This window comes from Zingiber officinale, chromosome 7A (assembly GCF_018446385.1).
Source record: "Zingiber officinale cultivar Zhangliang chromosome 7A, Zo_v1.1, whole genome shotgun sequence".
Lineage (NCBI taxonomy): Eukaryota > Viridiplantae > Streptophyta > Magnoliopsida > Zingiberales > Zingiberaceae > Zingiber > Zingiber officinale.
The window spans coordinates 43,374,704-43,400,305 of record NC_055998.1 but is presented as its reverse complement, the minus strand read 5'-3'; positions in this window follow the sequence as shown (position 1 = coordinate 43,400,305).

Here is a 25,602-nt window from a genome sequence, read left to right as displayed (position 1 = left end):
ATTTTTCAAAATTAAATTAACTTAAACATTTTAAAATTAAATTAATTAATAAATTAACTTTTTTTTTTAAAAAAGGAACAAACAGGGGTCAAAAACCAGGGGCGGGCGCCCCCGGTATTCGGACCCAGGGCGCCCGCAGAGAACCCGGGCGCCCGGAACAGGTCCGGGCGCCCGGACTCCCTTATAAATAGGGGACAGGGGGCACCCCCTACCCTTGTACCTCCAAGTTTTCCCTAAGCCTTTCCGGCTTCCCTGCGAAAACTTTCAAAATTAAAATTTTTCGTGGTTAGTACGGAGTCTCGAATCAACCGAGGTCGTCAGTTCTAAAATTTCTTACAATGGCTCCTCGGTAAAATTTCTATCCCTTCCTAAAATTTATTTCCAAACTTATAATGCTTGTTTATTTCTTAGTGTAATATTAGTTTGAAATTTAGGAAGCGTTCTAAATCTGGTGCTGGGCCCTCTACACCTAGCATTGACCCTAGGTTTCCCACCGACGAACTTAGGGTTAAGTTTGAGTCAACGATTTACATGGCCATTAGAACCAAGTGTATAGATAGAGCGTTCTTTCTATGCTCTTGTGTTCCAGCCCTCGAGGCTATAAACCACTATAAGTTGCGAAACCTTGTTGAGTGTACCAGCCAGATAAACATAAGTTTATGTGCCGAATTTTACAACAACCTAGTAAAAATAGACGACTTCTCCTATACCACTAGGGCAGCTGGGACGGATATCACACTATCTCCCACTACCATTCGTGAGTTTCTAGGGTTACGAGAGTCACCTTGCACCTTTTTGTGCTATCCTCTCAGGGAGCTACCTTTTGGAGATCCCTACTCACATATTACACTAGATACGATCTATTCGTATTTCTTTGAGGACCAGCGTGATCCCACTGAGACCCAGTTTAGGTCAGTTACCCTTAGAGTTCAGGACTACGTCCTTTATAGGGTTCTAGTGTTTTGCATTCTACCGCTGACCACTCGCGACATTGCGGTGATGCGTCCATTCCACTCCTTTCTTCTCTATGCCTTGTGTCATAGGTTAGACATAGACATCAGCCTACACATCTTTTCCACCATTATTTATGCAGCTGGATACGTGACCAGCGGACGAGTACATATGCCTTACTGTCACATTCTGACAGTTTACATGTCCTCCTTGCACATTGATGTCACCAGAGGTGACACCCGTCACATGACCGAGTTTGACATCATAGGAGCCAGGAACTTTTCCCTAGCTAGTATCCATATAGACGATGAGGGTACGATGTCCTGGCGAAGGGGGGTACAGCACCAGCAGGCAGAGGAGGCAGAGCAGGATGAGTTCATGTTGGCACTATTTCCTAAGGAGGCCGCTCCTGCCCCACCACCACCTCGAGCACCACACCCAGCTCCCCGCACTCTAGCCGATCGAGTATCCGGACTAGAGAGGGCTATGTCGAGTCTCCAGAACGAGAGCTCCGAGTTTCATCAGGACATATGGTGAGAGGTCTCCGATCTTCGATGAGAGGTCCGACAGGAGGTCTCCGACTTACGACGAGACGTACGGCAGGAGCTCTCCGACCTGCGCCGAGATCTACGAGAGGACGATCGAGCTCGTCACACTGAGCTCCTGACACTACTCCAGTCGCTGGGTTCCGGACCACCTCCCTCATCATCTCAGTAGATCCGATTGTAGCTCTATTATGACTCTAGTACAGCATGTAGCAGCACCTTTTATCTATGTTGACTCTTTACTTCAGACTTGATTGATTATGCCTTAATCTAATAGACTAGTTTTTTAAACTGTTTTAATCACATTTTTAAACTTCTAGGCAAATTTTGATTTTTCAAAATCTCTACTTTACTAGACTTTCAAAAGTTGGATTTAGCCTAGGATTTCCCCTAGAAATGATCTTCCCCCAGGACTCAGCCAGAGCATCTCACAAACACCTAGGTTTACCTTGATTGTGTTTGTAAAACATAGAACGGTGTGAGATGCATAGGGTATAGCCTGGACTCAAGAATGCTTATTTCTTTGCATCAATATGAGTCTGGGCGTTAAATACGTGATTAACAGTAATCAAATCAAGTCTTCCAGCCTTAGTCAAATCTAACTGGATCAATTGACTTGACTTGACTAACCAAGTGAACACTGTTGCCCTCTAGGCAATCAGTAAGTAGCTAAACGGTTAGACAGTTGGTGAAGGAAATAATAAGTTTAAGCATGTCTGTACTTAAGGTATCTGACACCTGATCAAAACGAACCTTGACTCATGCTTGGACCTTAGGACTCTGATACCTTACTAAAACAATATGGCAAGCTATTAAACATTAAGGTTATCGCTTCTCCTTTGCCTTAAGTGTTCTTGAAATTCATTTCAAAAACATGCCTTAAGCAGCTTTTCAAATCTTTCTCCAAATTTAAAACTTTCAAGTATTCCCTATTTTGAAAATTTTTTTTGGAATTTTGTTTAAGCTGAAACTTTTTCCTTTAAAAAAAAAAATCCTTAAAATTTTTTTTGAAAAATTTCTAAGTTGAAAATTGTGTTTTGAAAATTCTTCTGTGAAAATTTTGGAAACTCCTCAAAATACACTAAGTTAAAAAGAGCTCCTTTTTTGCTATATCACAAAATCTCTTCAAGCAAAATCAATTTTGAAAAATGTTGTTATTCTAAGGTGTTGCCTTTCACTTGCTCCTTGCCTAAGTTAAAATGTTTTCTGCTAAATTCTGTCTTGAAAAGTTAAGTTTTTCAAAACTAGCTCATTTTTGATATATGGCAAAGGGGGAGAGTAGAGAAATTCAAAGAAAATATTTTAAAGGGAGCTTGTATTAAGGGGGAGCTATGGCTATTAGTAAAAAAATTCAAAGAGAATAACTTATATTAAGGGGGAGCTATGTTTATGCTTATCTTGCTATCACGTTTATCTTGTTTCTTGTGCTTATATATAACTGCATATTTTTTACTTAACATTGAATTTCGGTTGCCATTATCAAAAAGGAGGAGATTGTTGGTGCGGGAAGCATCCGACGATCGAACCTTAGTTTTGATAATGGCAAAGGATTCAAAGTTAAGTTAGTGTGTGATCTAACATGTTTGAATGAGTGTTTCAGGAAAGTCCTAGCTGCGGTTAGGCAGGTGAAAAACCCTAAGGGGGGGTAACCTTAGGTCCTAGGGGGCGGTAACCCTAGGTGGAGGAAAACCCTAAGGGTGTGTTTGGTTCAAGTCATCATGTATAATCTTGGTTATGTGATTACCAGGTAATCACATAACCAAGGTTATAGGGAATAAAACATAACCAAATGTTGTTTGGTTCAACTTAGGTAATGCAACAAAAACTTGTTTGTTTGAAGGTTTTAATGAATACACTAGTTTAATATTTTACCGTATTACTCTCAGTTACAAAACCAACTATACATAATATTATTATTATTATTACTTATTTTTTAATGTTTTTTACTTTTCTTTTTCCTTGTATATTTTTTTACTTTTTTATGTGTTTTTTTATTTTTTAATGTTTTTATATTTTTATATTATTTATATTTATATTTTTTTACATTTTTTAAATTTTAATTTATTTATTTTATTTTTAATTTTTTAATTTTTAAAATTTTTAAAATTTTTTTTATTTTTTAAAATTTTTTAAAAAATTTTAAAATTTTAAATTTTTATAAATTTTTTAAAAATTTTTAACATTTTTAAATTTTTTATTTTTTAATTTTAAAATTTTTATTTTTTATTTTTTATTTTTAAAATTTTTATTTTTTATTTTTTATTTTTAAAATTTTTATTTTTTAATATTTTTAAATTATTTTTTTAAAAAAATAAATTTTTAAATTTTTTTAAACATTTTTTTTATTTTTTTTACATTTTTTCTCTTTTTTTCATGTTTTTTCTTATCGGAGGGTATTTTTGGTAAAAAAAATTCGTTAACCCCGGAATCAACAAAAACCTTAGTTTTCTGAGGTTTTTCGATTCCGGGCTGCATGACCCTTTTGCTGACATGTCGGGCATGGAACATTACTTTGGAATCATCGAATACCTAAATCAAACAAGGTTTTTGTTGATAACCTTGGATGGATAACCAAGGTTATCAAGAATAACCCCGAACCAAATGCACCATAAGGGGCGGTAACCTTAGGTCCTAGGGGGCGGTAACCCTAGGTGGAGAAAAACCCTAGGGGGCGGTAACCCTAGGTCCTAGGGGGTGGTAACCCTAGGCGAAAAGTCCAGTCGGTCTGGAGGACCGGACCGGCAACAGCTAAATCTCCTGAGTGGAGTAGGTGAGGACGCGTTCCCCGTAGAGGGAACAGTAGGCGTCGGGTCGACCTAGGGTTTCCGGTTGGAAATCCGAAGTCAGACTCGGACAGTCCGAAGACTGTCAGCTCTTTTTCACTTATGAATTATCAGATTCTAACATTGTCTTGCAGGGTATGCAATTGCTCGGACTAACCTTGTTTTGCAGGAGAAGCGGCTCCTGGCAAAAGGAGGTCCGGGCGCCCGGGACCAACTTTTATCCCCTGCGCGACTTCGCGACGTGGAGCAACCTGGTTGGCTGGCCACGTCACACTCCAGGCGCCCGGAAAGGTCCCAGGCGCCCGAAACCTCATATAAAAGGAGGGTTGAGGTGCAACTTTAAGTACAACAATCTTCTAAGCATTCTCCGTGCGACAAGCTGCTAACGTCTCGACTCAGAAGTGCTGCAACGACAACCCGGAGCTTCAGTTTTAGTCTTTTTATTGTCGGTACAATATTCTTTACTGCTTAAGTTGTACTTAGCTTGTAATAGCTTTTACGAATTATAGTTGTTGCCCACCGGAAGCGATCAAGGATCGCGGGCCTTCGAGTAGGAGTCGTCAAAGGCTCCGAACGAAGTAAATCCTTCGTGTCCACTTTATTTACTTTTCGCTGTGTTATTTCTGAACAAGCTTTTACGATTTCGAAAAACGAAATAGCCACGAGTGCTATTCACCCCCCCCCCCTCTAGCGCTTTCGATCTATCAGGTTCTCTATGTACCCAATCATTTTGAGTACATATAGGCTTACATGAGCCCCGTCTGACATCTTGCACTGAAACAGTGCCCTTGAGATCTCAAATCTCTAGGCCTCGCTTGACCTTGATACAGTTGACGAAGATGTTCAACCATATCGTAAGCGCTCATTAACTCGTGTTGCTTCTGAAGCTCAGAGTTCATGGTCGCGAGCATTGGACAAGACACATCTAATGCGTCATCTTGATGCTTCTTGAAAGCATCTCGGTCAACTCGCGGGGCAGTGGCAGGAGGAGCCTCCGGAATGGGCTGCTCCAGAACGTACAGTTTACGTTCTTGGGTGAGAACTATTCTCAGGTTCCTGTACCAGTCCAGGAAGTTTGCTCCGTTGAGCTTGTCCTTCTCGAGGACAGATCGCAGGGAGAAGGTGTTCGTATTCGACGTCATGGTAATCTACAACAGAAATAAATGCAGAAATAACTATCATATTCTTAATCATTTAATTAGGTCTTTAACTAAATGATGCTCCCACTGAATTCTATAATTCATGTGGGACAAGATCCACATCATACTAACCCTTGAGTTAGCTTTGGCTAATACACCCAAGACTTAGTATGATCGGTAGGTAACGATTACCAATTACATCTCTATGCAACTCTTGTTTATAGGATCAAAATTCGCATTTATATTAAAACTCGAGTTAGCTTTGGCTAATACGCCCAAGAGTTAATATAAACGTGATTTTGACCTATCTACCAACCATTGGATAATGCCTATAGTTAAACTCGATCCAATTGAGTTCACTAGTTACTCAATCTAATTGAGTTGTACTCACCCATGCGTTGATAGGCGGGACCAAAATTGTCCCTCCGTACCCTACCAAGATAGTATGTGTTGCTCTGCTTTGGCAGATTCAACAACAAGATGCGATCGAGGTAGTGGTAGGTATCACGGCATGGTAGGCATTACGAGTTGACGTGATTTAGATCTAATCTAAACGATGATGCGTATCATATACTTGATAGATCTAATCTAATCGAAGGGTGCATCATGTGCACGACTTAGATCTAATCTAATCGTTAGACACTAATTAATTACTTAATTAACTAGCATGCATCACATACACACAAAAGCAATTAATTAAATAATTTTGTGATTATGTCATGGCCCTACTGCGATCTTCTCAAGCCAATGAGAAGATCGGATGGTCAACCTAAGGTCAGCAGCTTCTCAAGCTCCTTCCTTTGACCACCTCGTGTTGCTCGCGCCCTCCTCGTAACTCCATCTCGAGTGGACCTTCCACCGCTTCAAAATTTACATTACATTTTGAAACTCGAGTTACATTCAAGTCTAAATCTAATTTACAACAAGAATAAAAGAGAAAGGCACGACGCGCAGGTCGCGAAAAAAAAATAAAATACAACACGCACATCACATCACGGCACACAGACCGTATTATGAATTACAACACGAATTATCAAATTGAATTGGGTCTTTGGGACATGACTATCACAAAAATAATATATAATTCAAAATTATATATTTCTATCATTTTCTGTAATTTTTATATAATTTTTACAATTTTTACGAGTACAATTTCCCGGCGGTTCCGTTTAGCGATTTTCGGGCACAATCCCGGAACGAATCCCCTTGCGGGGCCAGGGGCAGCGCCCCTACCCGCGATCTAACCATCGCGAGGGTTCCATTGCGATCTAACAGCGCCTTAGCCCGCTGTCCCAAAAATGTTTGGGGCAAAACTTGGCCGTTTTTGGAAAAATCTTCCCGGTAGCGGAAGCCTACAAGCGCCAAAGCACTTGTGCTTCGCTTCTACGAGAAAATTACCCATAAAAATTATAAAAAAACCTAAATTTACAGAACATTACAGAACTGAAAAGTTTTCATAAAACACAAAATAAACTCGTATTCGTCTTCGCACGTGGCTCTAATACCACTGTTGGGTTTTTTGGGCCGCGAAAACCGCGTTTTCACGTCGCGGAAACCCCGAAAGCCCCAAAGCCAACGGATCCATGCAAAGAAAAATTTTGAAAACTACGAATACGAGTTTCTACCTGAGATCTACTCCTAGATTTACATGAAAAAGGGTTATACCTTTGAAGCGAAGCCCTTCGCGTTCCCGCTCGTCCAAACGGTGCCGGATCTCAAGAGTATCAAAATAGATACTCCTCTAGAAGTATCCACACGAACTAATTAGGTGGAGAAAGACCTAAATGAAGGTATTCTAGCACCTTGATAGGTCACGGCAAGAGAGGAGAAGAGGGAGAGGGAGAGCTTGAGAGGAAGAAGATGGATTGAATGAATCTTGAATGAAAATCCATTCCCATTAACCCTCTTGTGTGGTCGGCCACTTGAGTAACTCCCACTCATTTAATGTGGCCGGCCACATTAATGGGAAAGGAGGCTTGTAACCTCCATGAGGTGGCACACCATGATGATGTGGAGCATCATCATTGGTACACATCTTGCCATCTCACTTATGATGTGGCAATTAGTCAAGTCAAACTTGACTCTTCCTCTTCCTCTCAAGTCAAGTCAAACTTGACCAAATCTCTTCCATGGATGATCTAATCTAACCATTTGATTCAAGCCAACTTAATATAATGAATCTAATTCATTAAATTAAGTTGATTTAATGAGTCATAATCTAAATTAGACTCATTGAATACATGAATCAACTTGAGTCCAACTCAATTAGCCCAATTTGGATTACTCTTAATCCAATTTGATTCATCAAATGAATCTAATCCTCTTGGTTCATCATATGAACCTAATCTCCATCTAATTGTCCTTAGTGTGTGACCCTATAGGTTCTTGTAACGTTGGCAATGCCCCTAAACCCATTTATGAGCATAAGTAATGAGCGGTATCTAGCAACACATCATTACTACCCAAGTTACAAGAATGTTGAGATCCAACATCACCTTGTGACTACTAATTGTGACTCCTCACAATATATGACAAGTGTCCTTCTATCCAAGACATCTAGATTGATCAATGTGAGGCATAGACCGTGTCATCCTCTGACCAATCTAAATCTTGAACTCCAAGTAGACTCACTCAATCAAATGAGCTCAATATCTCATATTGACTCATTTGGGCATGACCATGCACTTCGTGGTCTCACTCTATCAAGAATACCGATGTCTCTCCCGTCATATAGGAGGGATAGATCCCATCTACATCACTCACATCCCTCTGCATAATTTGTTACATACCTAGTAATCGCCTTTATAGCCACCCAATTATGGGTGACGTTTGACGAAACCAAAGTACATTACTCCTTATGTAGGGAACCATGGTGACTTCAGGTCTAAGGACTAGTAGTCATACTAATAGCCACATGAGAAAGTATATGACACTCATATAACGATCTATGATACTTTCTCATGGCGGGTCATTCAGTATACATTCTCTAATGCATACCCATGTGTCAACTTGATATCTCTATATCCATGACTTGTGAGATCAAGTCATCGAGTTGACCTACATGCTAGTCTTATTGCATTAACATTGTCCCTGAATGTTAATAATCGACTAGGAATGATTAAGAGTAGTGTTCCCTATATCATCTCACTATCGATTCAGCCAATCGATTGATATAGGTAAGAACTTTCTACTCAAGGACGTTATTATACTTATTTTATTTGGCACCAATACAAGTAAGTATAATAACCAAAAACCAAATGCATTTATTTATATAGAATATGATACAATAAGTCCAAAATACAATCATCAAATGATTGACTTTAGGGCTCTAGCTAACACAAAAGAGGTATTATGTGTCATCTTTATGATTCCCCTACATTAAAACATCTTGATACTATATTTTCCTCCTTTGCAATGGAACCATGTAATGTAAGATTGGGGTTTTTCACAGATAAATTTCAGTCATTTGGGCAATCGGGATAGCAATATTCATCTTGGCCGGTTATATTAACACCGTATAATTTACCATCATAGATATGCATGAAAGATGAATTTAATGTTCCTTACTGTACTTATTCCTGGTCCAACCAATCCTAAAAAGAAGATAAATATTTTCTTGTAACCTCTGATTACATAGTAGAATGAATTATGGAATGTAGGGTTGGTCACTTATAATGTTGCAAGTAAAACTAATTTTAGATTGTATAATGCATTGTTATGGACAATCAATAATTTTCTAGTATACTCAATGTTGTTAGGATAGAGCACTGTTGGTTGCTACTCGGAATACCGTCCTAGTTCCCCTGTACAAAAATGTGTACAAGCATAGAACTATCCTAGCTACCCATGTGTTCTACTAAAGTTAAATTTGGATTGCAAACAATGCTTAACATTATTAATCCAAATTTTCCTTTTAGAAGTTAAACTTGAATTGGGAATGAAACTTAACATTCTTACTTCAAGTTCAACCAATGTGATCTTCCTAAGTTAAACCATATTACAGAATTTGATCAAATATCTATTTCAAGGATCGGCTTCCAGATCAAACGTGGCGAGTCACTAGGCCTTCTTGGGTATGAGATCATCCACCACTGCCTAGACAAAACCTTTCAAAAAAATCAGATATTTAAACTTCTCACAGTAAACTAGGTTTAACAATAGAGACCTTAATAGAAATACATTATCGAAACATGAAATCGAAACAAATATCGAAAACAAAAATAATAATTAAAATTGATAACCTCTTGTGTTTGGTTTTACAAGATCTATACAAAAAGGATGCACTAGTTATGATGCGGAAACTAATAACTAGTTATACCTCTTGTAACTTATAGATCTCTTGATTCTATTGTATTCCTCATCTTATCTCGGACGTCGTGTGGGTGATGATCTACCAAGATGAGAATCCACACAAGCCTTCTTCTTCCTTCCAAGTTTTGGCCACCAACTTTCTCCAAGAGATGATGAAGTTCGGCCACCAACTTTCTGTAACGACCCAATTTTCCTCATTAGGAGTTCTAAAAGTTCTTAAAAATATTTAGAAATACTTTAGAAAAATTCTAGATATTTTTAGAAATTTTTATAGTATTTTTATGTAATTTTTGGAGGTCGTTTAGTATTTTTACTAAACGAAGGAAGTTTTGACAAAAAGATGTCCAAGTCAAGGTTCGAACCAGCGACGCTTGACCCGGTCAAAACCCAGCTAACCAAGTGGGCAAGCGGTCATTACTAACCATATAAGGGACGAATTATATTTATGTGGTAGTTAGGAACATTTAAAATAAAAGAGGAAGAAAAAGGCTCGGCTGAGGATTTGAACCGTGACCAGGGGTTCGACGGAAACGCAACCAACCAACGGTTTCGCGAGTATTTCGTGAAAAGGTAAGGAGCGAAATATTCTTAAGCAAAATCAAACCTAAAAAAAAAATAACCCTAGGTTATAAAAAGAGGTTAAGTTAAGAGAGGAATTAATTTCTCTCGATCCCTCTCCTCCACCCTCGTGTACGCGGCGTCGACTTCCTCTCGGGTGAAACCACCGCCGAAGCTAGGGCTTCGTCTCCGCCGCCGGCCAAGGGGTGTTTTCGCGAGATCTTCACACTGTCAAGATCCTCTCGTCAAGGAGGAGCTGTAGGCACGAGGAAGAGGCCGGGATCTTCACTCTTCTGGGAACCTTAGAAGCCCCTTTCATTTGGTTGTAGGTTTAAGAAGAGGTAAGTTGCTACTCACCTGCAGTGGGATAGCTCCGAGGTTTTATTCCTTGTTTTCTTTTTCCCGAAATCTTTGGGACAGATTGTAGGTCCTTTGTTCTTTTGATCAGATTCTATGCTACTTAGTTCTATGCTTTGTGATACTGCAATGCAGTGAATTTGGGTGTTTCTGTGCCATAATGATTTTATCTTGCAAGTGTGTTATGTTAGGTTAGTAAGGATTCAATGAGGAGAGGGCCAAATGTCATGGAAGAATTGAAAGGTTTGGAGCTATGATTGAGGTTTCAGAGATGTTCTAATTGTTCTTGCTCGTGCTTAATCCATCGCATGCTTTCTGTTTTGGGTTCCGCACAGGATTTGAGATTGAATTTGTTGCTGCCCTGTTTCTTCGGGTTGTGCGAGTTTCTAGATAGAAGTTTGATGAAATTGGTTTATGTTGTAGGTTTCAGATCCTTGTAAATACTCAAATTGAGCATAGAGTCAATTATGTGAGAGCTACAGATCTAACAACGTTTTCAGTTGTTCTTGAGATGTTAGAAGCTTTAAGTACTGTAGATTTCTAGTGTTGGTATGTTTACACAGCTTTGAGGTTCATGTTAGAGGATTGGTTAAAAAGTTTTGTAAGCGCATTCCTTTATGTTAGTATGGATTCGATGAGGTAAGGGTTAAAGGTCTTGGAATGTTTGGTGCTATGATATCTAGAAGTAGAAAGAATTAGCAGGTTGTTTTCCTTTGACGTTAATGTTTCACCTAGTATCCTTTTAAATTCCAACAGGTGGCTAGTGAAGGTAGTAAAGGTAACAGGTTTTATGAAAATGTCTCTTCTACAAATGAATGAGTTTCTTTAAATCTTTCCACATTATTTGCAGAAATTTTTGGTATGAAGGAAAGCATTCTGCAATTTAGAAGATTAAAACCAATTCCAATATAGAAACCTAAACTTAATCAGAGCCAATCATGACAACCAATAATTTTGTAGAAAAGATTTAGATTTCTAGTTCCTTATGATATTAGTTGAATATAAGCAGATTTAGATTTCTAGTTCTTTATGTTATTAGATGTGCATGAGCAGCTTTCCTTTTTAAAGCAATCAGTTTCTAATTTCTTTTGTATAGTATGCAGAAGTTAGTTAGTATAGTAAGCAGATTTGATTAAGCTTATAGTGCAGAATTTTGATTAAGCTTGCATGCAGAATTTTGATTGAGTTAGTAGGCAGATTTAATTAAGCTTGTATGCAGATTTAGTTTCAGTACAGTTTTATTAAGTATTTCCATACAATTCTGTTAAGCATTTCAGTGCAGTGTTAATAAGCATATTAGTGCAGATTTGTATGAGACATCCTTTTAATAGAGGCATTAACAAGTATAAAAAAGATAAAGAAAAGAAAGAAAAGGCCAAGGCCTTAAGTAGATCCCAAAGTCAAGACTTTAGGGATTTTTGGCACACAAGGTGCTTATTAAAATACCGAGACATTATATATTAGAAGTATTAAAAGATAACAAGTATTTTACTTTTATCAGTGACATTGTACTGGACTCTCAGTTGTCCTTGGGTTGGGCTCCCATAGTCGTCCCTAGGTTTAGATAACCTAGTATGCAGGACTCTCAGTTGTCCTTGGGCTGGACTCCCATAGTCGTCCCTAGGTTTAGATAACCTAGTAAACCCTACTAGATTCGGGACCAGCTATCTCGGGTCTAGTTAGGGATGCGCGCATAGCAAGTACAGTTGTCGGGCCCAAGAAGAAAGTTGATTATTATTTTGAAGTATTATAAGTATAAGTTTTTGAACAAACAAAATAAGTTTCACATAAGTATAAAAGTATAAAAGAATAAGTTTAGAACAAATGAATTAAGTTTCACTTTGTTTTAAAATCAGTAAGTTTAGTTTCCTTTTATGCTAGCATGTTATTTAGATTAACTTACTGTTCTTTGCTATTAGAAGAGCATGAGTAGCTTTATATGTTTAGCACTTCAGTATGTTTGTTTATTTACTAGTAGATGAGCACGAGTAGTTTTCCTTTTGAGCATTCAGTTTTAGTTTTCAATATATTCACATGCATATCGAGTTTTTGTGAGTTAGATAGCGCTTACTAAGCATTTTGCTTATAGATTGCACTTCCTCTTACTGCAGATATAGGAAGGCGACAAGGTGGCGCAGATGGTGTGTGATGCCAGGACTATGGAAGAGACTTGGGACGTTATTAAGTTTTCCGCATTTTAGTAATTAATAAACATTTGAAGATGTATTTTATGTTCATGTCATTTGAGATTATTTTTGTTTAGATTGCATGGAGATGAGTTCTATTTAATAAGTAGTTATTTTTATGTTTGTCACTTAATTAACTGCGTGAGTGATTGATACATATTCCAGCCGCCTGTGGCTGATGTATATTATGTTTGTATCTCATTTTAAGGTCACCGGTACAGGGGAGACTCTGGCGAAATTTTTCGGTAGAGACTCCTCGTGGTTTCGATCATATCGGTTAAGTAGAGTTAGTAGTTAAGTAACGGTCATTCTTAGAGTGTAGTAGTAGTAAGAAGGGTGGTCGTTACACTTTCCTCCAAGGGATGCTAGACAAGAGAACCTCCTTCTCTTCTTCTTCTCCTTCAAGCAACCGGCCATCAATGGATCTCCACACCAATATGCCACCGGCCACCAAGAGGGAAAACAAAGGAGAGGAGAGAAAGAGTAAGGGGCCGACCACCACCAAGGAAGAGAGGAGAGGAATAGAAGATGTATTCTTGTTATGAGGTGAGACACCTCTACCCTCTTTTTTATATTTCTTGGTCTTGGCAAATAAGGAAAGTTTTAAACATAATTAAACTTCCTTATACTCCTTGCCAATGACTAAAAAGGAAAGTTTAAAAACAAAAAAAAATTAAAACTTCCTTTTCTTCTTTTCATGACCGGCCACATGCTTGTTCTCCAAGCAAGGAAAGATTTTAAACAAAAATTAAAATCTCTCTTTTAAAAATCCCTTTTGTGGATAGCTCTAAAAGGAATGTTTTATAAATTAAAATATCTCTCTTTTAAATCCTTTTATGGATATCTATAAAAGATAAGATTTAAAATAAAAAATGGTTTCAAGAAAGGAAAGTTTAATCAAAAAATTAAAATCTTTCTTTCACATTATAGATAACTACAAATAAGAAAAGATTTCAAATCTCTCTTTTATTCCTTTGTAGAAAACTATAAAAGGAAGATTTTAAAAATTTAAAACTCTCTTTTAAAACCAATATAAAAGGAAAGTTTTCAACAAAATAAAAACTTCCTTTTATTTCCTTTTATGACCGATCTAAAAAAGGAAAGTTTTATATTAAAATCATCCATTTAAATCCTTTCAATGGATCTCTATAAAAGGAAAGATTTTACAAAATAAAACTTCCTTTTGAATTCAATATGGTCGGCAACCCTTGCTTGGGTTCCAAGCTAGGGCCAGCCACAACTTGAACCCATCAAACCTTGGTTTGGCCGGCCCTAGCCTGGGCTCCAAGCTTGGCTTGGCTGACCACCTTAAGGTGGGTAAGAAGTTGGGTTTGGGTGGATATAAGACTTTATAAATAAGAGGCTACAATAGGGACCGAGAGGAGGAAATGATTTTGGTCTCCCGATGAGCTTGAGCTTCCTGTGTTCGCCCCAAACACCCAACTCAAGTTCATCAATAATATCTCATTCCACTAAAGAGTTATTATTGCACTACCGCACCAATCCCATATTAATATATAGGATCCTTCTTATCATGAGTGTGTTAGTCTCCCTGTGTTTAAGATATTAAATGACTACTAATTAAATGAGTTACTGATAACTCAATTAATATCTAGCTCCAAGAGTAGTACCACTCAACCGTATCGTCATGTCGGAGTAAAGCCACCTACAGGGTTTACATGATAATCCTTATGAGCTCCTCAAGGGTACATCATCAACCTAGATTACTATGACACAATTTCATTCTATAATCAACAACACACCATATAAATAATATAATTTCTCAACTTATCGAGCCAATTGATTTAACGAGCTAAATCACACCCTTTGATAAATCAAAGAAATAAATACTAAGTATATGTTTTTATTATTATATCATGATTAAGAGTACACACTCCCATAATAACAGAGGTATTGTTCTTTTATATAGTCAGTATAAAAAGATACTACCTCAATTGGTCATGCTCAATACACTCATAGTGTACTAGTGTAATTTATTAGTCAAGATAAACTAATACCTAATTACACTACAACCACTCCAATGGTTTGTCTCATTCCATCTTGGTTGTGAGCAACTGTTTATAATTTATAAGGATCTGATAACATGATCTTTGATGTGCATAAATATTATGATCTTTTACGCATATTTTAGCGCACATCCACTTGACTTATGCTCATATATTCTTCACATGATCGCATCTTTTATCTTGTATTCATCATATCTATTGTTTTGTTCGGATATCTGTTCTTTATTTGGTTTTTTGTTGACAGGGAAGATTTTCGGAGCTTGAACGGAGAGTATTGATGCATCGGAACCAACCAGACAACACGGTCGTGCAACCCTGCACAGCCGTGTGGCCAAACAGGAGAGGAAGAGTACACGACCATGCAACCTTGCACGGCTGTGTGACCAAAGCAGTAGGCAGTAAGCACACGGCCGTGCTGTTAGTTAGAGCCCTAGAGCCAATCATTTGATGATTGTATGGACTCATGTATATCATATTCTTGTATATTAATAAAGGCATTTGTTTGGTTATTATACTTATTTATATTAGTGCCAAATAGACTAAGTATAATAGCGTCCTTGATTAGAAGGTTCATACCTATATCAATCGATTAGTTGAATTGATAGTGAGATGATATAGGGAACACTACTCTAAATCATTCCTAGTCGAGTATTAGCATTCAGGGACAATGTTAATACAATAAGACTAGCATGTAGGTCAGCTCGATGACTTGATCTCACAAGTCATGGATATAGAGATATCAAGCTGACACATGGGTATGCATTAGAGAATGTATACTGAATGACCCGCCATGAGAAAGTATCATGGATCGTTATATGAGTGTCATATACTTTCTCATGTGGCTATTAGTATGACTATTAGTCCTTAGACCTGAAGTCACCATGGATCCCTACATAAGGAGTTATGTACTTTAGTTTCGTCAAACGTCACCTGTAACTGGGTGGACTATAAAGGCGATTACTGTAGGACCGTTGGGCCGGCTAGGAGGGTTAGTGAATAGCCTGTCAATAAAACACAAAAGCCCTTTCTCGAATGATTAAGCTAACACTTGTAAAATGAATTAAGCAGATAAATAAAGGCATAAAAGAAAAGACGAGGCACCAGATGTTTACTTGGTTATAACCGATGTGGTTGTTAATCCAAGGAAGATTAATCTCAAAAACTCCTTTAGGCGGAGAAGCCTCTTACAGCGTTTAGGCACAGAAAACTGAAGCTTAACTACAACTAAAGCATACAAGTGTTTGGAAATAGAATGATCGTGATTGTTGAAAAGCTTCTGGACCAAGGCTATATTTATAGCCTTGGTCGGGGCGCCTGGATGGGTTCCGGGCGCCCTGGGGGGATAAAATTTATCCCCCAACGGTTGGATCGAGTCAAAGCTCGATCCTGTGAAAAAGTCCCTTCCGGGCGCCCCGGATGGTTCCGGGCGCCCCGGACAGCTCCGGGCGCCCCGGACAGCTCCGGGCGCCCCGGATAGTTCCGGGCGCCCCGGAGCCAAAAGTCAACCCAGTTGACTTTTGGTCCGTGCTCTCTTCTCTGGTTCAGCTCGCCTCTGGTCCGGGTCTTTCTGCTCCGGCTCCGCTTGCTTGGGTGATCTCTGACATCCGGAATAGGGCTCACCCGAACCCATCTTCCGGTCTTCTCGAGCGTGCTTCCCTCCGGCTTCTCGTCCCTCGGAATTACCGCGTGTCCCTTCTCGTCCACCAGCGTACTCATCCGCAGACTTCGTCCCTCAGTCGCACCTCGTGCCGACCTTCGCGCTAGCTGCGTCTCTTGCTCCCCGAGCAATCTTCCGCTCCGGCTTTCGTACCTCGGAACCACCGCGCGCACTTCCTTCTTGTCCGCCGGTGTACTCTTTCGCAGCACCTCGTCCCTCCGTCCTTCTCGCTAGCTGCGTCTTCCGCTCGAGTACCTGTGCTCCTAAGCTCCTGCACACTTAGACACAAGGTTAAATACAATGCAGGACCTAACTTAACTTGTTGATCACACCAAAATAACCTTGGGGTTCCAACAATCTCCCCCTTTTTGGTGTGATCAACCCAAGTTAAGCTAGGGTCAACAATATATATGAAATTAAACAGTTTATTGCAATAACATGCAACATGATAGAAAAAATTAAATTTCAAACATTCCAAATTTTAATTTTCAATTTCTTCTACCTCCCCCTAGACTTATACTCTCCCTTCTCCCCCTTTGATCACAATAAAAATAGGGTACAAACGAAATCTAAGGGTTGACATTAAAAAAAATTTTGAAACTATATTTCAATAATTTTCAGGGAAATATTTCTAAGTCAAGACAAATTTCTAAGTCATTCGACATCAAGATTAAGAAGTTTCTAAACAGAAAGCTTTATGCAAGAAAATTTCAGAGAATTAATAACATAAAGAGAAATTTTCTATGCATTTATTTATTTATATATTTTATGCTTTAATCAGAAGGTTTAAATTTCCATTTTAATTTATCAGAAATTCTTAAGTCATACTTTTTCAGATTTAAAGCAAAAAATATTAAACATACAACAATTTGTATCATGTTAATTTCTGTTATTTTTTGAATTTCAAGTTCACAAAAATATTTCAATAGCATTGATTCTAACTTGATGAAATTTTTCGATGCTATACAAAATCCTTTCGACAATGTGTAAAATTCGTATGAAAGAATATTTTGTAATTTACCAGAATTTTTTAACAATAAGAATTTGCCGGAATCTATTAATAATAGATTTCTTAATCCGAAAATATTTTCCGATGAATCAATTTCTAATTCATAAAACTTTTTCAATAAAGTAATTTGTAATTCCAAATTTTTAGGACCAGAAAAAGTTTTAGATAATATTTCTAAGTTGCATAATTCTTTCGAAAAACTTCTTTGTGATTCACAAAAGTTTTTTAGCAAAGTTTCCAACTTGCAAAATTCTTTTGTTAAGATATTTTGAAATTCGAAGAACTCTTTCGATAATATTTTAAATTTGCAGGATAAGTTTGACAATTGATTTTCTAATATAAAAAACTCTTTCGATGATTCGCAAAAATTTTCAGGCAATTCTTCGATTGAATCATTCAATTGATCAGAGGTTCGAGTCCATACCTGACTTACCTTGTCAGTAATTGATTCTCCCCCTATCGAGTTGCTTTCTTCCGAAGATTCTCCCCTTTCATCGATCTCGAGATGTACTTCGGCTGTTGTAGTACTTACATCGATTTCAGACTCTTCTGTCGGTGGCTCGGTGTCTATTGCGCTTTCATAATCTGCGACTTTTTTGAAATCTTCCTTTGGTATTACATTCAGAAGATAATATTTTGCCCGCCCATTTGCCATAGACTCCTCACGTTGCTTTTTGTTCCAGAGGCGTAGATCGAGTCTTTCTCCGTTCGTGTTCTTTGGTTCTTCATAACCAAATTTCATTATTAAAGAAATACCAGAATCTGAGTTAAGGTATACCTCCATGTTTTGTTTCCAGATGGAAAACTCCCCCTCGAATGCAGGTGGGTAGTCGCTAGCTCCGGCCATCGTTTTTGTTGCGTCAGACGGCGGTTAATCCTTCTGAGGCGTACTCGGCTCTGATACCACTTGTTGGACCGTTGGGCCGGCTAGGAGGGTTAGTGAATAGCCTGTCAATAAAACACAAAAGCCCTTTCTCGAACGATTAAGCTAACACTTGTAAAATGAATTAAGCAGATAAATAAAGGCATAAAAGAAAAGACGAGGTACCAGATGTTTACTTGGTTACAACCGATGTGGTTGTTAATCCAAGGAAGATTAATCTCAAAAACTCCTTCAGGCGGAGAAGCCTCTTACAGCGTTTAGGCACAGAAAACAGAAGCTTAACTACAACTAAAGAATACAAGTGTTTGGAAATAGAATGATCGTGATTGTTGAAAAGCTTCTGGACCAAGGCTATATTTATAGCCTTGGTGAGCGCTGGATGGGTTCCGGCGAGATAAAATTATCCCCACGGTTGGATCGAGTCAGCTCGATCACGTGAAAATCCCTTCGGCGCCGGATGGTTCGGCGCCCAGACTCCGGGCGCCGGATAGTTCGCTCGGGCCAAAATCAACCCATTGACTTTTGGTCGTCTCTCTTCTGGTTCAGCTCGCCTGTCCGGGTCTTTCTGCTCGGCTCCGCTTGCTTGGGTGATCTCGACATCGGAATAGGGCTCACCCGAACCCATCTTCCGGTCTTCTCTTCTGCTCCGGCTTCTCGTCCCTCGGAATTACCGCGTGTCCTTCTCGTCCACGCGTACTCATCCAGACTTCGTCCCTCGCGCACCTCGTCCGACCTTCGCTGCGTCTCTTGCTCCCGAGCAATCTTCCGCTCCGGCCCTCGGAACCACCGCGCGCACTTCCTTCTCGTCCGCCGGTGTACTCTTCCGCAGCACCTCGTCCCTCGGACGCACCGCGTGCCGTCCTTCTCGCTAGCTGCGTCTTCCGCTCGAGTACCTGTGCTCCTAAGCTCCTGCACACTTAGACACAAGGTTAAATACAAAGCAGGACCTAACTTAACTTGTTGATCACACCAAAACAACCTTGGGGTTCTAACAATTACTGGGTATGTAACAAATTATGCGGAGGGATGTGAGTGATGTAGATGGAATCTATCCCTCCCATATGACGGGAGCGACATCGATATTCTTGATAGAGTGAGACCACTAAGTGCATGGCCATGCCCAAATGAGTCAACATTAGATGTTGAGCTCATTTGATCGAGTGAGTCTACTTGGAGTTCAAGATTTAGATTGATTAGAGGATGACACGGTCTATGCCTCACATTGATCAATCTAGATGTCTAGGAGAGAAGGACAATGTCACATATTGTGAGGAGTCACAATTAGTAGTCACAAGGTGATGTCGGATCTCGACATTCTTGTAACTTGGGTAGTAATGATATGTTGCTAGATACCGCTCATTACTTATGCTCCTAAATGGGTTTAGGGCATTGCCAACGTTACAAGAACCTATAGGGTCACACACTTAGGACAATTAGATGGAGATTAGGTTCATATGATGAACCAAGAGGATTAGATTCATTTGATGAATCAAATTGGATTAAGAGTAATCCTAATTGGGCTAACTTGAGTTCGACTCAAGTTGATTCATGTATTTAATGAGTCTAATTTAGATTATAACTTATTAAATCAATTTAATTTAATGAATTAGATTCATTATATTAAGTTGGCTCGAATCAAATGGTTGGAATAGATCAACCATGGTAGAGATTGGGTCAAGTTTGACTTGACTAGAGAAGGAAGACCAAAGGTCAATTTTGACTTGACCTTTTGCCACCTCATTGGTGAGTTGGCATTAGGTGGACCAATGATGATGTTCCACATCATCATGGTGTGCCACCTCATGGAAGTTACAAAGCCATTTTCTTATTAACTTCACATTAATTGCATTTAATGGGGAGTTACACTTGATGAGAAGTGGCCGGCCACTTTTGAATGGGAATTGATTTTCATTCATTTCATTCAAGTGTGGTGAATCTTCCTCCTTCTTCCTCTCAAGCTCTCCCTCTCCCTCTCCTCCTTGCTTGGCCGAATCTCACCAAGGTGCTAGCACACCTTTGTGTGAAGTTTTCTCCACCTACGTGTCCGTGTGGATACTTCTAGAGGACCGGCGCTTGACGGTCTAGAGATCCGGCAACTCCTTGGACGAGCGGGATAAGCGAAAGGCACGCTTCGAAGGTATAACCTTTATCTAGTGTAGATCTAAAGGTTTTACAAACTCGTACAAGAAAAGATTTTTCGAAAAGTTTTGTTTACGAATCTTTGCACGGATCTACGGCTTTGGGTTACTCGGGGTTACCGCGACGCGAAAAAGCGGTTTTCGCGGCCCGAAGAACCCAACAGTGGTATCAGAGCCACGTGCAAAGACTTGTACGAGTTCGTTTGTATTTTAATGAAAAATATACCTTCTGTGATTTTCTGTAAAAATTGAGTTTTTAGAGTTTTTATGAGTAATTTTTCCGTAGAAGCGAAGCACAAGTGTCTCGGCACTTGTAGGCTTCGTTTTGCCCCAAATCCGTTTGGGACAGCGGGGTCGGGTGCCATTAGATCGCAAAGGAGCAACTCACGATGGTTAGATCGTGGGTAGGGGTACTGCCCCTAACCCCGCAAGGGGATTTGCTCCGCGGTTGCACTCGAAATCGCTAAAAACGAACCCGCCGGGAAGATTTTTCCGAAACGGCAATGTCTCGGCCCAAATCGTTTTGGGACAGCAGGTTTAGGCGCTGTTGGATCACAAACGAACCCTCGCGATGGTTAGATCGCGGGTAGGGGCGTTGCCCTTGGGCCCCGCAAGGGGATCCGTTCCGCGATTGCGCCCGAAACCACTAAACGGGACCGCCGGGAAATTTTACTCGTAAAAATTTTAAAAATTAATTTTAAAATTATAGAAAATTATGAAAATATATAATTTTGAATTATATATAAATTTTGTGATAGTCATGGCCCAAAAACCCAATATGATTGGTTGTGTTGTAATTCATAATACGGCCTGCGTGCCGTTATGTGTTTGCGCGTGTTGTATGTTTTTATTTATTCGCGACCTGCGCGTCGTGCCTTCTCTTATATTCTTGTTGTAAATTAGATTTAGACTCGAATGTAACTCGAGTTTCAAATTGTAATGTACAAATTGGAGCGGTGGAGGGTCCACACGAGACGGAGTTCCGAGGCGGGCACGAGCAACACAAGGTGATCAAAGGGAGGAGCTTGAAGAAGCTGTTGACCCTAGGTTGACCAATCGATTTTCTCATTGGATTGAGAAGATCGTAGTAGGGCCATGACTAAATCACAAATAGATTAATTAATTTCTTGTGTATGTGATGCATATTTAATAAGTAGTTAATTAATTAGTGCCTTACGATTAGATTAGATCTAAGTCGTGCACATGATGCACCCTTGCGATTAGATTAGATCTAAGTCGTGCACAAGATGCATCCCTTTCGATTAGATTAGATCTCAATCGACTCAACTCTAATGCCTAACCGTGCCGTGATACCTATCACTACCTCGATCACATGTATTGTTGAATCTGCCAAAGCAGAGCAATACATATTATCTTAGGAGGGTACGGAGGGACAATCTTGGTCCCATCTATCAACGCATGGGTGAATACAAACTCAATTAGATTGAGTATTCATAGTTACTCGGTTGGATCGAGTCAACTATAGGCATTCTTCCAATAGTTGGAAAGATAGGTCAAAATCACATCTATATTAACTCTCGGGTGTATTAGCCAAAGCTAACTCGAGTTTTAATATAAATGCGGATATTGATTCTATAAACAAGTGTTGTATAGAGATGTAATTGGTAATCGTTACCTACCGATCATACTAAGCCTTGGGCGTATTAGCCAAAGCTAACTCAAGGGTTAGTATGATGTGGATCTTGTCACACAAGAATTATAGAATTCAGTGGGAGCATCATTTAATTAAAGACCTAATTAAATGATTTTTAAAGAATATGATATTTATTTCTGCAAATTTTCTGTTGTAGATAACCATGACGTCGAACGCGAATTCCTTCTCCCTGCGATCTGTCCTTGAGAAGGACAAGCTCAACGGAGCGAATTTCCTGGACTGGTACAGGAACTTGAGAATAGTTCTCACCCAGGAGCGTAAGCTGTACGTTCTGGAGCAGCCCATTCCGGAGGCTCCTCCTGCCAATGCCCCGCGAGCCGACAAAGATGCTTACAAGAAGCATCAAGACGACGCATTAGATGTGTCCTGTCTAATGCTCGCGACCATGAACTCAGAGCTTCAGAAGCAACATGAGTTGATGGGCGCTTTTGATATGGTTGAGCATCTTCGCCAACTATATCAGGGACAAGCGAGGCATGAGAGATTTGAGATCTCGAAGGCACTATTTCAGTGCAAGATGTCAGACGGGGCTCCTGTAGGTCCTTATGTACTCAAGATGATTGGGTACATAGAGAACCTACAAAGACTGGGGTTCCCACTTGGCCAAGAGCTGGCCACTGACTTGATCTTGCAATCCTTGCCGGATAGCTATAGTCAATTCGTTCTCAACTATAACATGAACGAGATTGACAAGCCACTGCCCGAGCTCCTTAGTATGTTACGAACTGCTGAGATTAACCTTAAGAAGGTCAAGCCCATTCTGATGGTCCAGAAGCACAAGGGCAAGCCCAAAGGTAAGGAAAAGTCCCAAACCAAGGGCAAAGGCAAGGCACTGAAGCCTAAAGGAGGGGTCGCCAAGGATGCTACCTGCTTCCACTGCGGTCAGACCGGGCACTGGAAGAGGAACTACAAGGTATACTAAGAGGATCTTAAGAAGAAGCGAAGTGAGACTTCCACTTCAGGTATATATGTTATAGAAGTCAATCTATCTATTTCTACATCATGGGTATTAGATACTGGATGTGCTTCTCACATTTGTACTTGTGTACAGAAATAGCAGAGCATTGGCAAAGGGCGAGGTGGACCTACGGGTAGGCAATGGAGCACGGGTTGCTTCTGTTGTAGGAACTTACTCTCTATCTCTGCCCTCTAGGCTTGTACTAGATTTAGATGATTGTTGTTATGTGCCTGCTCTTACTAAGAACATATTTTCAGTTTCTTGTTTAGACAAGAAAGGATACTCTTTTATAATAAAAGACAAATGTTGTTCTGTTTATTTAAAAGATATGTTCTATTGTAGTGCACCACTAATAAACGGACTCTATATTCTAGACCTTGAGAGCCCTATCTATAACATTAGTACCAAGAGGTTCAAGTCAAATGACATGAACCAAACCTACCTCTGACACTGTCGCTTAGGTCATATAAATGACAAGCGCTTATCCCAGCTCCATAAGAATGGTTTGCTGGACTCATTTGATTTAGAATCATATGAGATATGCGAGTCATGCCTACGAGGCAAGATGACCAAGACGCCCTTTAGTGGGCATAGCGAGAGAGCAACTGATTTGTTAGGACTCATACATAGTGATGTATGTGGCCCTTTCAATGTTGCTGCTAGAGGCGGTTATAGGTACTTCATCACATTTACTGATGATTTCAGTAGATACGGTTATGTGTACTTGATGACACATAAGTCAGAATCCTTTGAAAAGTTCAAGGAATTCAAGAATGAAGTACAGAACTAACTTGGCAAGAGTATTAAGGTACTTCGATCAGATCGAGGTGGTGAATACTTAAGCCATGAGTTTCGTGACTACTTAGCTGAGTGTGAGATTTTATCTCAACTCACTCCTCCTGGAACACCACAGTGGAATGGTGTATCCGAAAGGAGGAATCATACCTTATTAGATATGGTACGATCTATGATGAGTCACACAGATCTTCCGACATATCTATGGCGATATGCTCTAGACACAGCAGCTTTCATACTCAACCGAGTTCCATCAAAGGCCGTGATAAAGACACCATATAGGATATGGACTGGGAGAGATGCCCAGGTGTCTTTCATGAGGATTTGGGATTGTGAGGCTTACGTACGACGTCAAGTCTCAAACAAATTAGGACCCAAATCCGACAAGTGCTACTTTATTGGATATCCCAAGGAAACTAAGGGATATTACTTCTACATTCCGAGTCAGCACAAGATAGTTGTGGCAAAGACTGGGGTCTTTCTAAAAAGGGACTTTGTTTCTAGAAAGACTAGTGGGAGCGCGTTCGATCTTGAAGAAATTCAAGATGCAAACAATAGCACTAATGCCTCGATGGAAATTGAACTGGAACCACAAAGTGTTGTGGATGATGTTGTTCCACAAAGAGTTGAGGAACAACAACCAGTTCAAGTATACATACCTCTTCGCAGGTCTGATAGGGTACGTCGTCAGCCTGAGAGATACTCATTTCTCTTGTCTGACCATGATGACATTGTGCTCATAGAGGATGAGCCTACCACCTATCAGGAAGCTGTGATGAGACCAGATTCCGAGAAATGGCTAGAAGCCATGAGATCCGAAATGGAATCCATGTACACCAACCAAGTATGGACTTTGGTTGATCCACCTGATGGGGTAAAACCCATTGGGTGTAAGTGGGTCTTTAAGAGAAAGACTGACATGGATGGACTTATTTATAAGGGTCGCTTGGTAGCTAAAGGTTTCAAGCAGATTCATGTTATTGACTATGATGCAACTTTTTCTCCAATAGCGATGTTTAAGTCCATTCGGATCATGCTTGCTATTGCAGCCTACCATGACTATGAGATATGGCAGATGGATGTCAAAACCGTGTTTCTGAATGGAAACCTACTCGAGGATGTGTACATGACACAACCTGAGGGTTTTGTAGATCCACAGCATACTAGTAGAGTATGCAAGCTGCATAAGTCCATTTATGGATTAAAGCAAGCTTCTCGGAGCTGGAATCTTTGTTTTGATGATGCAATCAAACAGTTTGGTTTCATCAAGAACGAAGATGAGCCTTGTGTCTACAAGAAGGTTGTAGGGGATATAGTTGTTTTCCTCATATTGTATGTGGATGACATACTACTCATTGGGAAGGACATCCCTATGCTTCAGTCTGTCAAGACCTGGCTAGGGAGTTGCTTCTCAATAAAGGACTTGGGTGAGGCATCCCGCATTCTTAAGATACAGATCTATAGAGATAGATCTAAGAGATTGCTTGGCCTAAGTCAGAGTACATATATTGACAAGGTACTCCTTCGGTTTGCCATGCAGAACTCCAAGAAGGGATTTCTGCCGATGTCACATGGCGTGAGTCTTTCAAAGACTCAAGGTCCCTCTTCTAGAGAGGAGAGAGACCGCATG